Raw genomic sequence first — 13,877 nt, forward strand, 5'->3', positions numbered from 1 at the left:
AGCTAACTGGAACCATTGATGGGTTTTAAACAAAGAAGTGACAGACACATTGCTAAATAAGGAGGAAGTGACCAGATCCTTTTCTCCTCCCTGAACTAATGCCTATGACTACTAGATGACTTTGGTTTCCGGTGTATGTTTGCACTCTTGACTAATTTGGAATATCACTTTTCTATGAATTACTAATAGAAGAAAACAACAGAGGTATCCTAGGTATAGAGTAGAAAGAAGCAATAGTTTAATCTCTTCAGATAACATTCTAAGTAAGGGTAACATATTAAACATACCTCCAAGAAAACAAAAAGATTTAAAATTTCACATTCTGGTTTTTCATTTCAGTGTGTTTTGAGTCATCTATATAAACTTGTACTGGAAAACCTTATATATTTCTTATCTGACAGGTTCTTTTAACCTAGAAGATAATTCTCATTCGAACTCAGCCCTGACATTTACGCACTGGACGGGCATGGAAGAACAGTTTCTGTCAACTTTTGGTCAATCAGCAACTCCCATCTGTATTGTAAACGTGTGAGGTGTACCTTTAGGGGTGTTGGAGAAAGAAAAGATGCATCTCCTGATCTCACAGGTTATGATCTAATTAGGTACAAGACCAGACGAAATGAGAGAGAAGCTCATGCCATGAAAATAACACTCAAGCAGGTAAGAAACAACATCTCAAACAAACTGAGAATGGAAATTAATGTGTCTCAGTGCGTGGTCCACTGGCATCTACTGAATCAGAATCTCCAGGAGTGTGACCTAGAATCTGCATTTTCAATAAGGATACCATGTAAGACATATGCTAAAATTTGAAAGCCACTAATTGTCACAGGGAATGGAAAGAAAGGAATAAAGAATTTATTTTCCTATTGTTCAAAGAAGAGCCTGAAGATTTTATGGAAGTTCAGTCAGGACATGAGCTGGATGAGTCACACTGTGGAGGAAACCACTGACTTCCATGGAACCAGCTCCCCTCCCTCAGATTGTCATCTTTTCTAGATGTGGGTAACCCTGCCACAGGGAATGCCCTCAGCTCAGATTCCTTCCATGCAACACAGAAAGGGGTAAGACCATGAAGGTGTCATGAAGGCCAGGACACAGGATGTGGCCACTTGGATCCCCAAAAGTATTTGGATTCCATTCATTTTAGATTCGTTTTGTCCATGATGTATTCTTACTCCTCCCCAGGCCTGCATTCTAGGAACATGAATGACTCACTCGAGATTTCCTTGAAGCAGACTTCTTCCTACAGTGGACGTGTCCAGCTGTAGCTTAAAAAGCCTGGTAGCTTCATTTCTCCAGGGAGGTGTCACATTTTAAAAATATGAGGATTGCCAAAGTGAGGCAAGTTCAAATTGCCTTTAGCGCTATCAGCCATATCAAGTGTGGGTGGTAGAGAGTTCCATCAGCTTCAACCTATAAGAGTAGGGGCAGCCCCAGAGTGACTTAACTTTTGTGTGAACTATAAATTTATTTAAAACTTGTGATTTTACTTACATTTCAATCTTTTCTACGCGACAGAGTAAAAATAACCATGTTTTCCCTTTACATAGAACTTTACATTCCACATACAGTCCTCAGAAAGTCTAATTTATTTTTCAGAATCCGGGATGTCCCTTAGTCCATCGACACTGGGGTTCATCTGACCAAGTACTTTGGGGTTTTTCACATGAGAGTGATCATTTTTTTCAAACTTTCTTTTCTTGGCCATTTCTCTACTACCTTGCCACCTCTTGGTAGTTTTTCTTTAAGTCTTTTCCAGCTCTTTCAAGTCTTAGTTGTGTCCAGGACTGCGTGAATTATTAAAATATATTTTGTACAACAAGGAAAAATACTTTTATTAAAAATATGCACCGATCATCTCATATACTGTGGAGTCAGCATATCAGAATGATTAAGAACCTGAGCTTTTCAGTTACGCAAGATTCAAGTCCTGGTTCTATTTCTTTCTGGTTCTGTTTTAAGGAAAGTTTTTACCCTCTTCAAATCATGGTTTTCTCATCTGTAAAATGAGCTTAAAAATAGATCTACTACATATGCCTGCTGAGAAAATCAAGTGAGATAATGGACATAGAATGCTTAGCATAGTGTGCTCAATATATGTTAGACCTGAATAATAATATTTAATAATAATAATAATATTATTAAAGGATCAAATAAAATTAATGAATAGACTCTGCCCTCCAGGGGAAAATGTATTACTAACCTCCTTTAAATCGGAGACAAAGTCAGCTTTGCAAATAATTGTAAAATAGAGGAGAGAATTTTTGTTTTGTTCTGTTTGTTTTGCCTGCACAATGTCTTCTCTTTCTGTTAGTAAAAGCGCTCTTCCTTTACTTTCAGGAATTCTCTCTTCCACATCCCATGAGATCATTGTGCCGTGAAAATCAGCTCAGTTCAGGCCAAGTACCAGCCATTCCTACCAAGGAATGCCAAGGGTCTTAAGCTGAGAGAACTCGACTCTCTCTTCTTAGAGTATGACTCTTGAATGAAGTAACATAAGATGGAAAGAGTAGAGTAGAAGCATTTCAAGGGCACTGCTCAGAAAAATTCTTGATTCCTCTTGCTGAGATATCAAAACTATGTTGAAATTTGTCTTTTTTGGTACCTAGGAGTTTAGCTTTTCTTTCAATTTGTGAACTATCCAGAATCATCAGCAGAGTCAAGTTCTCTATTGTTTGCACCCAAAGAGCTCTATAGACATAAAGTAGAATAAAAGCCAAAATAGAGGGACTAAGTATTGGATTCAGAAGGCAGAAGATGACGTTTGCCTAGTGTGACAAGCGGAAGCTTCATGGAGAAGGCAGTATATCCAACAGACATCCATTCGGTCACTCTCTATCTCCATTTCCACTTCTGCTCTTACTATCAAAGCTCTTACTCTCTCAGCTCTGCTCTCTGCAGGATGGTATCTGCCACTTACAACTCTTTCTGCCTCGTGGCTTCTGCCATGTGCCTCTTTTCTATATTTCTCTTCAGTCTTTTCTACCTGAATGTTGGCAGATTACCTCAAATCTTGCATTTAAATTCCTCAAAGGAAAATATCTGATTGGTCAATCAACTGCCACCTAGTATAGAAATCCTGTTAGACAAAAAATTTTTTTTCCAGATTAATTTAGAGACAGACTGAAGATGTCTGGCCAGTTTCTTTGGCCAGGAAAGTGGGATCTTATGTCATAAGCATGGTGACTCCTTTATGTGGAATGATTAGGAGAGGACAATGGAAATAGTAGACATAAAGAATGCAGTGTCCAAGACAAGCTCCAGGGTAAGTCATTTAGATTCACTTCATAGGCAACAAAAAGCCACTGAAGATTTTGAACAAAGACTAACTACCAGAATGTTGTTTGGAAAGATCAGTTAGTAATTGTGTGGGGAAAGCACAGGATATAGAGAGAAAATGCGGAGGCTAGTGTAATTATCCAGGTAAGAAGTTATCAGGTCCTGATCTAGGGCTTAGGCAAAACCTTATTTCTATCCGTGGGAAACGGAAATAATAAGTTGACGAGGAAGGCATTTAGAACAGTTAGGCAACTGGTTGGGTAGAGGAGGGGAGAAAGAAGGAACTGTCAAAAATAACTCTGACGTTTTGAATTTGTTTAATAATACCAAAAATAGTAATAGGAAATTCAAACTAGCTGTGGGAGGACAGAAAGGGAGAATTCTGCTTTGGACATAGTCACAATTCAAAATAGAAGGGGCCTTTCAATAATCAGAAACTGATTTCAAGACTTTATGTTTTTAATTTTAACACAGATACCTTTCTTCACATGAAATCTTAAGTGAAAGTCCAAAACGTCTAGCAAATAAAAATAAAACTACTTTTGTTAAGAATTGGGTAGGAGGGTCCCAGAGCCTTCCCACTCAGGCCTCCTCTTATAATGTCCCTCACACTTATGCTTAATGGGGCCTCTTAGATGGTACATGGAAAATGGTTGGAAAAACAATGCTCCTTCTTTTACAAATGAGAAAATTTCTGTGCAAAGAGGCAAAGTGAATTGAATGAAAACCCCAATTTCCTAGTGCAGTTAGTCAATGGAATGTTTAATGTGAGCCTGGCCTGGTGCTAGGTGCTAAGGCTACAACGTGAAAGAGATAGAGTCAGTCTGTCTTTACAGAACCTATATTCTAAACATACAAGTGATATATTCAGAGTGATAAGCTCTACAGAGGCAATAGAACAGACTGTTATGAGAGAGGGTAGCTAGACTGGAGTTGGCTAGGGGTAAAAGTAAGCAGGAGCCAGTTGTGTGAAGAACCAGGGGAAGTGAGATCCAGGAATAGCAATTGCAAAGACCCTGAGGCATAAGTGAACTTGATATATTTAAAGAACAGAAAGTCACCAGTGTGACCGAATCGTAGTGGATAAATGAAGAGATAAATAGTATAAGATGACCAATGTCAGAAAAGCAAACTGGGGCCAATCATGCACCCTCTTGCTTTGTAAAATTTGGTGTGACAGCAAGGTGTTTGAATGGAGAGGTCCAAACGACATTGGAAATTTGGATCACGATCAGGCCAGAGATACAGGTTTTAGAGGCAAATCTTCTTAGGGAAGAGCCATTTGAAACTGTGGAAGTGCATCAGGCAGCCAAAGGCAGAGAGCAAAGAGAAAGGAAAAGGACTGATGAAAGAAACTTAGGGAACACTTACAGGAAAGAGCAAAAATTTCACAGAACTAATAGAGCTAAAAGAAACTCCAGTTAAGTGCAATCTCACAGAAGCCACGGATGCCATGATCTTCAAAACCGGGGATCATGTCAATGTTGTCGAATGCTTCTACCTCTCAAAGAAAAGTCAAAGACATGAGAGATAAAGATTCTTGGGCTTGGGAGCTAGGAAAACACAGCTGTCTAGACACCTGAAAGTACAATCTCCATAGTATGAACTATAAGATCTATCTTGTTTCAGGGCTATATTTTCTCTGTCAAGTTCGTACTGGCTTAGCCATCATGTAAAAACAGAACTCTTCTAAATTTATTGGTAAAATAAATTTCTGGGATGATTTGGCCCAGTTTTCTACCTAAGGGATACCAACTGAAAAGTCAATAGGCTTTACAAAAATAGGTTTTGAAGGACAACTGAAAACTAAAGGAATGGAAAAAATATTTCTCAATATGAAAAATATGAAAGATACTCTTTCATATGGTAAATCAGCTCTAAATGCAATGTGTACATTCATTCTTTCTTACTGATTGATGTCTGTTATTTGATGAATCCTTGGGTTTAAATGTGGGGAGTATAAGGTATTTGTTCAGAGTGAGATAATTCAAACAGTTCCCAGTGATAGAAACTGAGCCCCCTCTGCACAGAGCTTAGCCCTTGAAGGTTGCAGAAGATTGTAGGAATGTTTGTACTCTTCCTGTTGGCCCATGCTGCAGGAAAACTGGACTAGATGATTACAGAATCTCCCTTGCCAAATGCACACACATACACACACCAAGACAACATATTCTACTTTTATACTGTTTAAATTGTGCCCTGTTTTGGGCAGACATGTTTCTCAAGTGTCCTTTGGGCACAGTAGTTTATAGCAGGATAAATATCTTCAAATAGTCTTTCTGTTGTCCAAGGACCCTCATTTCCTCCCATTTCCCCTTCCCTTTCTCCTTGCCCTTTTTAATTCCCAGATTCTGCTGGGCAAGCCCTCTTCCAGGTTAGTCAGTAAGTAGTACTTCATACACAGGTGTTTCTAAGTCAGAACAAGATCATGAACCTTGAAGGCTTTGTAGTCAACATGACCATCTCTGAAGCAGAATGACTGCCAGATTTATTCAAGGTCATAGAACTACCCCTGGCTTGAAAGTGATGTCGCTCAGTCACCTCCTCACCAGAGGCAGGACTACAGGAACTGCCACCCATGAAAGGAAACACTGAAGTTGCCATCCCGTATTTCAGGTAAAGGTTGAGACTTCTCAGTGCCACAGAGACAAAATGAGCACCTGCCTTTCTTTTCTTAATTCAGTGATTGTCTGGACATTACAATAGAACTATACCACCCCAAAGAGCAGCTACTTAAGAAATCACTGGAACTTTTGCATTTTCATTGAGGATGAGAAGGGAGGTAAATTGATTTCAGGGATCCATTATTTCCCAACCTCCTCTGTCCTCACCCACCAATTATGTTCCCAGCGGCCAGGGACTATATAAGTATTTACCTACTCTGCCATGCAAGGTTGTTTATTCTCTATTTGAAAGATTACATAGACCAAATAACTGATATTTTGTAACTCTAAGCTGCAGATTAACCAAATATGTCCTCGTACTTTTTGTTTAAATTTTTTGCTCAGATGGCTTGGCCCGGTTTTCCACTTAAAGCTAATTTCAGTTCCTCCTTGAGAAATATACCAACAACCTCAGTAAACAGAATTAGTCTGCTATATACACTGAATTGCTGTTTAGTAAATGAGGAAGTTAAATTTAGTAAATTTAACCCAAACAGAGTTAAATTTTATTCTAAGAAATGTGGAAGACAATCTTATTAATGGTAATTTGCCGGTCTCTTTGAGAGACTCAACTATGACAATTAGTCTCGAGGGCACATACCAAGCTTGACTCAATTCTGATGATCATGATATCATGTTCAGTAACAGGCATTCAGCTAGTACAAAACGGTGCTTCCACAGGGTGTGTTTTTGCCTCCTGGGTCCAAAGTCTTAATTCTTCTTCACTAAGTAAAGAATCATCAGTGATTATACCACCAAAGGGAACACCTGAATCTATCTTCTTTCTTTTCCCAAAGAGGAGGAATTGGGAGTTACCGGCATCAACTGTCAGTTGGGGTTGGAGATGGGCAAAGAGATAGGTCAAGTATCTTCCAGGTAGTGTGAGACACTCACCCGTGGTGCTGTAAACTAAAGGTGTGGCCATATTGATGAGCTGACTATGGAATGACTACATCCACTCCATAGAGTTTCAAAACAATGGGTTTAGGGCCAGAAGATTTGATGTTTTTGGCTATGCTATGAATTCTCAGAGTTGATTCAGTTACTGATGCAGAAATAGTCAGGCTCATTGTTGGAAAAAATGACTATTTTGTGCCTTAGCAGACTAGGTCATGTGGAATGGTTAAGTTGTGTAAGTATGGGGAAAAATAAGTTTTAAAAAGAGCTGAACACCAGCAGTTTTTGTCCCTGACCAGCCTGAAGATCCAGCAGGATTTTAGTCTCAGATGGGCTTTATCCCAAAGTGCAGTGCCTTGTCATCCCATCTAGTCCTTACCTTTCCTCGAGAGAAATCCCTGATAATTGATTGGATAATCTTCCTTGCAACTTAGAAGTCACTGGCCCTTTCCCCTAGGCTTTGTGGATACTGAGGAAATACAGATAAAATTTTACGCTAGCCTAAATAAGACATCTAGTAAAGAAAAACTATTTCCTCCAACAAGCCTTAAAATGTATTTCCTGGACAGGTAATAATAAATCCTTTATTAGATATTCTTTCCTTTTCACTGAACTGCTGTATTCCCATGCTAGTATCTACAATCAGTTTGACTAGTATGAGAAATAACTAGATGGGCTTCACAAAGGGTAAAAGTTCCTTTCGATGCCATCACCCACACAGGACAAACCCTCTTTTGGTCCCAGAACAAAACAAAGGGAGGCAGGATTTGTTAGCTGTAAAGAAGTGGATGATTGCTGTTTTTATTTTTAATTCCAGAAAGCTCCTTCTTGGAATCTTTAAAACAGAATTTCATATTCTCAGGAAGAACAGAGAATATACAGTCATTGCCTAAACTGAAGAGAATTAGCTTTTAGATTGTGTGAACAGAGGAAGTAGTTAAGGATTACAGCTGTAAATTTGAAAGAATGACTTCAGCTACTGGTTTGTGGATGTGCTTCATGTCTCTTATTTAGTTACTTCCATCTCTCCATACTTCTACCACCCATGATCCAACCCCACCATCATCTTCAGCATTGTTGAAGTAGGAGCAATTATTTATTGAGCACTTACAGTGTGCCCAGAAGACTGCTAAGTGTTTGTCTTAGGGCATAGTTCCAGAGATACAAATATCTGGGTTCCAGTCCCAGTTCTACTACATACCGGTTAGGTATGCATGACTTAGAACGTCTCTTAACATCTCTGTGCTTGGTTGCTCACTCATAAAATAGGAACAAAGATAGAACTTTTGTGACAATAAGTAAGTTAATACATGTAAAGCAATTAAACATCTCTGGCACATAGAAAAGTATAAATATTCATTACTATTATTATCAACCACATTTTAGAAATTTGATCTATAATTGAGACTCGGAGAGGCTGAGTCTCTCTGAGGGTTTCACACCAGTATCCCAGGAGGTATAATGTTTATAGATGGTTAGGTTACTTGTTCATATCATAACTTTGGCTCCAGTTTCTTCCCTGAAGACTCCCGGAGTAGCATGCTATCATCAAACTAATCCTCCTGGGGGTGGAGACTGTATATCCAGATGGCAGTGTGGTTTCCTCTAACAGCTCCTCCATATTCTGCCTTTGAAAGGAAATTAAAAACATTTGGTGGGCTAGAGTATTGAAAAGGACAAAGGAGTACCAGAGCTGGCTGTTGTCAAGAGGTCTAGGTCAGATTTGGAATACAGTAAAGATAAAAGGAGACTAATAGATTGAGAAAAATGAAGGGATCTAACAGTTCCACACTTTTGAGACTCTGCTAGTTCTCCTCAGACTGCAATCTTTCAAGATACCTGTGTCCATTCCCTTCCTGCTCTGTCCCTTTTGGCAGCCACTGGCCACAGGCCACTACTGAGTACTGGAAATGTGGCTGGTCAGAATTGAAATGTTCTGTAGGTATAAAATACACACTGGATTCCGAAAACTTCATCAGGGAAACAGATTGTAAAATATCTCATTGATAATTTTTAAAAATGTAATTATATTCAAAATGATGATGTATTGGACATGTTGAGTTAAATGAAAATATATTATTTAACTTCATATTATTTGTTTCTTTTACTTTTTAAATGTGAACACTTTTTTAATTTAAAAAACTTTTAGATTACTTATGTGACTCGTGTTACATTTCCATTCAGAGCTGCTCTAGATCATGGGTATTCTGAATTCGCTGCTGCCACGGCCTGAATGGGCCTCTTCCACTAGCCGCTCTACCAAGAATGGACCCCTCAGTGATGTGCATGCCTTAGTGGTGGCCAAAGGGGTCCTGGGTACAGAGGGTGCGGACGGATCTACAGGCTGGAGTGTCCATACACGTGGCTATGAGATCCCCTATGGTGCTGAGCAAAGCCAAGAAGAGGAAAAGAAGAAGAACCCACCCTCACAAGGGACAGGGACAGGTCTGGGCTCTGGGCAAAGGTGTTTTGAAGAGGTCAAAGACACGAATAGTTCTAGGAGACAACAATGAGAGAACTGGAAGGAGCAAAAGTAAAGACTGGTTTTTGCACTGGCAGTGTTATAGGTGGGGCTATGGAGTGGGTGCTCAAGTGCTGTGGAGATGCAGATCATTGTGGGTGACAGTTATTTTCTTTCTGAAGAAGCCAACTTGAAGGCTGAGAGTGAGGAAGGGGAAAATATCAGATGTTTGGGATGGACCAAACAAAATTGAAATAGTTGTACGAATTTGTCTCAGTACTTATGTCTTCACTGAAGAAAGAGGCCAGCACCTTGTCAATAAATAGTAGAAAAGCCTCTGGGCTGAGGCAAGGACCAGAATTTGAGGCTCTAAGGTCTGCCAAAAAGAAAGCAGGACACGCTGGATACCAAGGATTAAATATCAGGAACTCTCTCATAGGGAATAAAGGAAGGGTGTAGTTTGTAGCAAAAGTTGAGAAAAACACAGAAATCGAGTTGTCAAAACTGGATGCAAAGCCAAAGTTGTCCTGGCAAAGAAAATTTTTTACTGAGTCCCAAATAGTTGAGAGCTATCTCCATTTCTCCTGACTAAAGTCAGTCAGGTTCAAGCAACCTTGACTGTAGGGAGAGGATGGCTAGCAAAGGCTGAGAATCTGGTAGGGCCTGGCAATTACCCAAGACATCATAGACATACCAACTCTGCTCCCATCAGGTTAGTGGCATTCTTATGGTAGAATTAGGTGTATTTCAGGACCCCTGATACATAGTGGATGTCTAAACACATAGTGTCTTGGCCTGAAGAAGAGAGTAAGAGAGCTGATAAGCTGGCAGAAAAAAAGTGGGATGATTTTTATGGTCCAGCCTCTAACATTATTATATGGTCTTAGATCGTTTCTTCTCTCTTGGCCTGGTTTCTTATTTGTAAAATGGAAGACTTGAATCAAATGACCTAATTGGTTCTTCTAATTATCGGTTCTTCTAATTGGTTCTTCTAATTATTCGGGGATATGGTGTCATATCCCCGAACTCCAAATTGGCCACACTGAAATATTTCAGGAGATGTTTTGAACTTAAATGTAAATGTCAAGCAGATGCATATTACGCATACAGAGAATATAAGGTAATTCTAGTAAAAGAGCTCTGCATCTTAATTCATCTCCCAGTTAATCTGACATAATTCCAGGGTGATTTTGTTGCCCAAGTACTCTGCTTCCATTATTATTGCTGCAAAATATTGCCCATGATTTTGCTTCCTCATTACTCTGCTTCCTTGGCCTTTATTTTATCTTGCTGTTATTCAAACCATAAATCAATTTAGATATTCCCTATGAAATTGGACATACAACTACTTAGGAGTATATATTTATTAAAGGACGAAGCCTGATAAGCCAATTCGGAAAAGTGGGCCTGGCTGGAGGAATTGCTGGTGCTGTGTTTCAGCCCTCTGCTCAGCTCAAAATAATCCAAGCCAGAGTTTGCCAGAAACAGAGCCAGCATAGGCATAAGCGTACACATTGTATCCCATGTGTTCAGAGGTACTTAAAGCTCACAGAACTCCTTTTTTCTTGTGTTGCTTTAGAAGCAAAGTCATGAACCACACTGGGCACTCATTAAACTGAGGAACAGGCTGGCTAGGGTGGACGGCCAGAAAGGCCACACCTTTAACCACAGAAAGCAACACTCCTTTTCAGATGGAATTGGAAGGCTCACGTGAACTGTTTTGCTTATGACCTATGCTGTGCTAGCTTTTAGTGCCCAGTCTATTAAAGGAAAAAGAAGGTTGTCAAGAAAAAGAAGGTTACTGGTATAGGTAAATATTAAAAAATAAATAAACCAAAACAGAGTTTTAGTTACTAATTTTAAATCTTTTTGGCATAGCAGATAGGTACATAGCTAAAGATGCTAGGATAATGTCCTTTACTCCGGCATAAAGCTATGAAAATGGAAACATCAGCATCTTCACTTGTGAAGAACTAGGGCATAATTTTGACAATTAAGGCATAATTTTGACAATTTAAGTCAGATAAGACATCACGACAAACTCTTAAAAAAATGGCCACACTGTGGGTGAAAACCCAGGACATCTTTGATTTTCCAGAGGTCATTAATAGGTATAGTCCAATTTGAGTCCCTACGAGCAGTGGGGTAGAACAAAGCCAAGAAATTCTAAATCACCATTTCAGGTACCCTAGAATGTCAGGTATAAAAGTTCAAAAAAGTTAGAAAAACTGAGCCATATAAGAACAAACTTTGGAAACCTTAAGCCTTCTTTTCTTCTAAACTTGACATTGTCTGCAGGTAGTAGGCCTGGTAATTGGGGGTTTTCTTCCCTCTTGCTGCTGGCTAGTTTGATTTTTCTTTAGAGAGCAATTTTGTTCTTCTCTGTGCGTTGTGTATTTTGTGGTTTACGGTGGAGTTTGTCACCCAGAGACCAGTGATGAGTCACAGCCTCAGCTCCAAGGGGCTTGCTGTAGGTCTTAGTGGCTTGAAATGACACATCATCCTGACTCTCACTTCCATGAAAGAAGCATTAGAGTTGAGAAGATAAGTAACAGGGACACACATGTGGCTAATAAATCTGGAACAAGCTGTTCTTGAATTTTTTAGCTGTTAAACCTTATTTGAAAGTTAGTGGCATAAAGTCAGGAATTACACCATGTGGTCAAGTTCCTCATCCCTACATTAAAGAACAAAGTACTGGTTTTGTGACTTACTTGAATTAGCTGAACCGTTCATCACTTAAAAAAAAGTATTGCTAGTGCCACCTAGTGGAACTATTGTAAATCTCACAGCCTTGAGATGAATACGTAAAATCAAGGTATTTTCTGTGACTGGGACTTACGGTTGGGAGATAGTTATGATGGTTGTCTTTCCGTGAAGTCTGTGATGTATGTTTTGGCATTTTTATTCTGACATGAGGATGTGGATATCCAGGACGCTATTTTTAATTTAACACGAAAGATCTCGCAGGATAATTTCAGGGGCAAAATTTGTTATACTAACATAAGGTCTTGTCGATTGCTCCTATTTCAAAAACGTTTGGACTATTGGTTCACTTTCAGGGATTTTTCAAAAGTTTCATCCTCATTATCCAATAAAGAGGCTATTAGCTGCAATTCAACTTGAGGGCAGTGCATTTGCCTAGGACATTTGCTCTGGTAAATGCGCTCCAACATTTGTGGACATAGTATTACTTCTCATAAAACATTCATTTGGTCTCCTCACATAATTTGTGAATAGAATAACTGTTTTTTAATTGTGTAACATATTTCATTGCAGATTCTATGAGGACCAACTGCTCAACTCATAATGAGCTCTTTTTAAATACCACCCTCACTCCCCATTGGTAAGCTCTAAATTGACATTTAATATAATTTGAATTAAGTGTTCTGGCCATAGTGGAAGAACACAAATTCATATAACACCAATCAGATAGGGAATTTAGAATTAATATTGGGGCAGAGATGGGAGCCGGGAAATAATGCTGACTATACACCTCTATCTAGAATCTATCTATCTATCTATCTATCTATCTATCTATCTATCTATCTATCTATCATCTACCTATACATCCGTCTATGAGAAACTATGCATGCAAATGATAAACAATAATGAAAACTTTTCCAAAATCAAGTTAAACATTTAAAAATAAGAATAAAAGAAAGTAAGTGAGGTTCCATGTTCAGCAGTGTTTGGAAAACCTTGTTCAACAAAGCTAAATATCTTCTTTACCACAAGACAACTTGTTGCCTTTAATATAGTATGCACTTGAATGCACTACGAATCTTCTGGAAGAAGATGTTGAACAGTATTCCCCAAGATCTTACCAGGAAAATTTGAGGCCCCATTAACACCCATGTAATCTCTGTCAGAAAAGATATTACAACAAGTGCTCTTTAGACACTCCCCAAGAGGCTGTGGGAACTGAGGGACCTGAAGCGCTTGTTAAAAAACAAAGATTTCTATGTTTCAAGCTAGAGTTTCTCATGCGGTAGGTCTGCAGTGACACAAAAGGTACATTCCTAACAAATTCCGAGGTGATGCTTAAAGCCGTTGGTCTATAGAACACATTTGAGAAAATGTTCTAAAACAACCTTTCCTATGCAGAGAAGAAATAGAAACCATCCACCTGGAGTCTTCCTGACAACTTAGTCATCCACTTGAGACTAGCACTGGGGACAGTGAGTGGCCTTTGACCACACCAGTACAATTCACTGCCAAGCAAGAGGTCTCTTCACTGGGGAAGCACATCCCCAGTGCTCTTACAGAGACAGATGCTGATCTCTCAGAATAATGTGGAAAAAGCATCCATATATTCTAAAAAATTAATAAATGTTTCCATCAACTGACTCAGTTACCAAGAACTAGATATTCACATGCCAATCCCTAGAATGATCCATGTTATTTTTGTTTGTTTTCTGTTTCATCAATTTATATTTGGCATTGAAAAGATAGGGAGAACATGGTTGAATCTAGGGGGTTCCCTGGTACAATTTACTCATGCCCGTTCTGCTAAAATCATTATAAAACACAACCATAACTCTTTACTGGACTCCAACAAGTCCACGAGTCTG

The sequence above is a fragment of the Pteropus alecto genome, unplaced genomic scaffold (genome assembly GCF_000325575.1).
Source record: "Pteropus alecto unplaced genomic scaffold, ASM32557v1 scaffold12, whole genome shotgun sequence".
Classification (NCBI taxonomy): domain Eukaryota; kingdom Metazoa; phylum Chordata; class Mammalia; order Chiroptera; family Pteropodidae; genus Pteropus; species Pteropus alecto.